Source organism: Nilaparvata lugens, chromosome 14, assembly GCF_014356525.2.
Source record: "Nilaparvata lugens isolate BPH chromosome 14, ASM1435652v1, whole genome shotgun sequence".
NCBI lineage: Eukaryota > Metazoa > Arthropoda > Insecta > Hemiptera > Delphacidae > Nilaparvata > Nilaparvata lugens.
Window position 1 is genome coordinate 2308832 of NC_052517.1, and position 5412 is coordinate 2314243.

Consider the following 5412-nt stretch of genomic DNA (forward strand, 5'->3'; position numbering starts at 1 on the left):
GACTAGCAGGTAACCCGTGCTTCGCAATAGTCTAAACTTGACCTACTGAAGTCTTGAGAAATCTAAAATAATACTTTAACCATATTCGGTGAATTGAGAATCTATATATGCAGAATTTCAAGTTAATGAGTTGAGTAGTTGAGACGTGATGATGCGTCATTCGTGAATTTCCTATCCCCTTCGTGTATAAGCCAGTTCTTTCCTTTATTGTATTGAAGATTACAATTTTGTTGAGCAACTATTTTGTTCGTCACACAGTCATATGAGAGTGCACACACAGGGCAACTTCAAATTTTACTCAGCAACTATGTTACTCCTCATATAATCATACTAGCCGTCAGGCTCGCTTCGCTCGCCATATCCGTCTGCATTTTTCATTTGTAGGACGATCCCGTCGGGGGTCCAGACTAAACGTCTGGCTAAACGGATATGGCGAGCGAAGCGAGCCTGACGGCTAGTAATATAATATTCCTAGGATTGAAGTAGCAGTGCCCAATCAATTTTCCCGCGATAAATGCATTTCAATCTTCAACTTGGTGCCAACCTAACAAAGTCAACTCAACTTAATGCCAACCTGACAAATTATTAATTTAGTACCAGTTAACAACTGTTTCGAAGAGGTACTCTCTCTAGATTTAGTATATATAACATATGGTATGGACATTTTTCAATTATAATTAAGAGAATAAGAAGAATATACATGCTAAAAGACGAACTTTAAACCCTTAAAAACCCCTTAGAGTTGAAATATGGCCAAAAGATTTCTTAGTGCGCCTCTAAAGGGCCAACTGAACATACCTACCAAATTTGAACGTTTTTGGTCCGATAGATTTTTAGTTCTGCGAGTGAGTGAGTCAGTCAGTCAGTCAGTGAGTGCCATTTCGCTTTTATATATATATGAGAGAGTACACACACACACACACAGGACAAATTCTAACTATACTCAGCAATTATTTTGTTCTTCGTACAATCATAATTATGAGAATACACACACAGGTTCGTGTGATGACATTTCTTCGTCTTCTTCTTACCCTTCATTTTCTTCTTCACTTCTTTTTCCTTTTCCTCCTCCACCTCCTCAACCTCAACTTCTTTTTTCAAGTTCTTCAGCTACTCTAAATTGATTTCTTCTTCTCCTTCTTCTTCAACTTCTTCTTCTTCTACTACTTCTACTGTCTTCTACTTTCTTCTTCTTCCTATGTCTTCTATTGAGGGTTAAGTGTAAGAGAGGGCCGACTGAGCCCTAACTTCACCCTCCCAGGTATAAAATAAAGGCAGCCATTCTATTCTATTCTATTGTCTTGTCTTCTTCTTCTTCTCCTACTCCTCCTCCTCCCCAACTTTTCCTCCTTCCCCTTCTTCATCTTCTTCTTTCTTCATCATCTTCTCCTTCTTCTTCTTCTTCTTCTTCTCCACCACCTCCTCCTTCTCCACCGCCTCCTTCCCCCTCTCATTCTTCTTCTCAATCTCCTTCGTCGTCGTCGTCGTCGTCTTCTTCTTCTTCTTCCCCCCTCCTCATCCTTCTCAACCACCTCCTTCCCCTCTCATTCTTCTTCACAATCTCCTTCATCATCGTCGTCATCTTCTTCTTCATCATCTTCTCCTTCTTCTTCTTCTTCTCCACCACCTCCTCCTTCTCCACCGCCTCCTTCCACCTCTCATTCTTCTTCGCAATCTCCTTCGTCGTCGTCGTCTTCTTCTTCTTCTTCTTCTCCCCCTCCTCCGCCTTCTACACCACACCTTCTCCCCCTTACCCTTCTCATTCCCCTTCTTCGTCTTCTTCTTCATCTTCTTCCCCTCCTACTCCTCCTCCTCCTTCTTCTTCTCCACCACCTCCTTCCCCATCTCATTCTTCTTCTCAATCTCCTTCGTCTTCTTCTTCTTCTGCGAAAGCTGAAAGCACACCTCTGCTTCACCTTCTTCATTTTTCGCTTCACAAAAACTCTTCAGCGGAAAATTCGCTCTGACAACAATACACTCTGACAATATACGACCTTGAAGGAAGGTCACAATGAGCCATTTGACTTAAACCTGCCAGCGTCTCCAACACATAATAACACACCACCAAAATTCAGAAACATAATTACAGTGAGGTCCTCGTTATAATGGCAGTATTTGATTAACATTGGTGTTGCTATCCTTGTCTATCATTCCACAAAGCAGATAGCGCTATCCTTTCCCAACTCCACAACGTTCCAGAACGTTTTTCAACAATGTAGATTTATAATTAATTCACAAAATACTCTATCTCAATTATGAAAATGTATTATTGAATGATTGGAAACTATACTTCCTTGAAGAATCAAGAATAATAATAATTGATCATTTTAAACGAGAATTAATAGTCTACAGATGGGAATAAATTGGAAGTTGATACAGTATCATCTCAACTGGATACACAACACCATAATTTGATACAAAACAGGATAGAGCTATCTGCTTTGTGGGATGATAGACAAGGATGGCAACACCAATGTTAATCAAATACTGCCATTATAACGTGGACCTCACTTTAGATAACCAATCATTAAAATCATTATTTAATTAATCATGAAGCATTGAAAAACATAATTATTATAAAACGAAAAACGAAAGTTAAATGCTGTTAATCACCCCGAAGACTTCTGCTACTGCAAATATTGACAACAGGGTAAACAGCTGGATGGAATTTCGATAAGCGCCACTATACAAACATTATTTGTCAGCCCGGGAATCGAACCCAGTACCTCCCAATTGACAGTCAGGAATGCTTAAAATTAATAGTCAATTTTACATGATATAGAACGGTAACAGTTATTCTCTATAGAACACACTGGCAACGCAGAGAATCATCAACGATGTTCTTCCATCTTTCTCTACTGTCTTTATAACGTGGACTTCACTACAGAACAAGAACATCCACAACATGATACAGTATCAACACAACATGATACAGTATCATCTCAACTTGATACACAACACCATAATTTGATACAGAACAGGAAAGAGCTATCTGCTCTGTGGAATGATAGACAAGGATAGCAACACAAATGTTAATCAAATACTGCCATTATAACGTGGACCTCACTATAGATTGTTTGAATTGGTAGATTAGATATTTTCACTGATAATACTGACAATTTAAAGTGAACTCCACTACAGTGACCTTGAAAGCGGAAAACTCTTTCAGCAAAATAATAACGACTGCCATAAAAAACTTTAATCACATCCTTTCCTACCAGATCACTTTAAACAGTCACTAATTTCTATGTAAATAGCATCAAGGAGCCCCATTCTATAATACTGTCAATGAACCGTATGAAGTTCAAATACAATGCTGAGTTTTGATTCAATTTAAACAATCAGAAATCTAAATAATAAACATTAAAGCTTCCCATTTTGACTATTAATATTAAGCATTCCTGACAGATAGGAGGTACTGGGTTCGATTCCCGGGCTGACAAATATTTTTGTATAGTGGTGCTCGTCGAATTTCTATAGTGTGGTCCACGTTATAATGACAGTGGATGAAGATAGAAGAATAGCGATACCTATTCTCTGCATTAATTAATTATATTTCTACACTGTCAAAAACATAATTGGCATCGTTGTGGACCTAGAAAAGGATAGTATCACCGGCTTTGTCGAATGATAGACAAGGATAGCAAAACACTAATCAAAGACAGTAGTCGATAGTAATCGGCTTGAGTTAATAAATATCGTCAGATGTGCTGATCAACTATTTTGTTCCTCACACAATCAGATGAGAGTATTCACACAGGGCGACTTCAAATAGTATTGATCAACTATTTTGTTCCTCACACAATCGTATGAGAGTACAAACACAGGGCAACATCAAACTGTATTGAGCAACAATTCTGTTCCTCACACAATCATATGAGAGTACTCACACAGGGTAACTTCAAATTGTACCGAGCAACTATTTTGTTCCTCACACAATCATATTTAAGAGTACACACACAAACAGGGGCAACTTTAAACTGTACCGAGCAACTATTCTGTTCCTCACACAATCATATGAGGGGTTTCACACGATTCTAAAAATACGACACGGCCTACTAAGCAATAGGATCAAGTTCGTAAATATTGTAAATGAGATCGTTTAAATTCTTTTTTTAACACAGCTACATTTTTGTATCTCAGCTGAATTGTGGTAGAGTTTTGTCAAATGATTTTCAACTGAGATTGGCAGTTTGGTGTAAGGGCGAGCATACTTGATTAACAGCTGGGAGGTACCGGGTTCGATTCCCGGGCTGGCAAACAGTTTTTAGATTGCACCTCTCATTAAATTTCCATCTAGCTGTTTACCCTGTTGTCAATATTTGCAGTAGCAGAAGTCTTCGGGGTGATTTACAGCATTTAACTTTGGTTTTTCGTTTAATAATGATTATGATTTTCAATGCTTCATGATTGATTAAATAATGATTTTGATGATGGTTTACGCACATAGTAGATACGATTGAAGTCTAATCTATAGTGAGGTCCACGTTATAATGGCAGTATTTGATTAACATTGGTGTTGCTATCCTTGTCTATCATTCCACAAAGCACATAGCTCTATCCTGTTTAGTATCAAATTATGGACTTGTGTATCAAGTTGAGATGATACTGTATCATATTGTGTTGATACTGTATCATGTTGTGGCTGTTCTTGTTCTATAGTGAGGTCCACGTTATAATGACAGTATTTGATTAATACTGGTGTTGCTATCCTTGTCTATCAATCTACATAGCTGAGAGCGCTATCCTTCTCTAGCTCCACAACATTCAGAACGATTTTCAACATTGTAGATTTATAACTAATTGACAAATCCTCAATCTCAATTATTCCACAAAGCAGATAGCTCTATCCTGTTTTGTATCAAATTCTGGTGTTGTGTATCAAGTTTAGATGATACTGTATCATATAGTCGAAAACTAATTATTGCTATAGTGAGGTCCACGTTATAATGGCAGTATTTGATTAACATTGGTGTTGCTATCGTTGTCTATCATTCCACAAAGCAGATAGCTCTATCCTATTTTGTATCAGATCATAGTGTTGTGTATCAAGTTGAGATGACACTGTATCATATTGTCGAACACTAATTGCTTTAGTGAGGTCCACGTTATAATGACAGTATTTGATTAAAATTGGTTTTGCTATCCTTGTCTATTATTTCACAAAGCAGATAGCTCTATCCTGTTTTGTATCAAATTATGGTGTTGTGTATCAAGTTTAGATGATACTGTATCATATTGTCGAACAGTGATTAGTACAGTGAGGTCCACGTTATAATGGCAGCACCTGATTAACATTGGTGTTGCTATCCTTGTCTATCATTCCACAAGGCAGGTAGCTCTATCCTGTTTTGTATCAAATAATGGTGTTGTGTATCAAGTTTAGATGATACTGTATCATATTGTCGAACA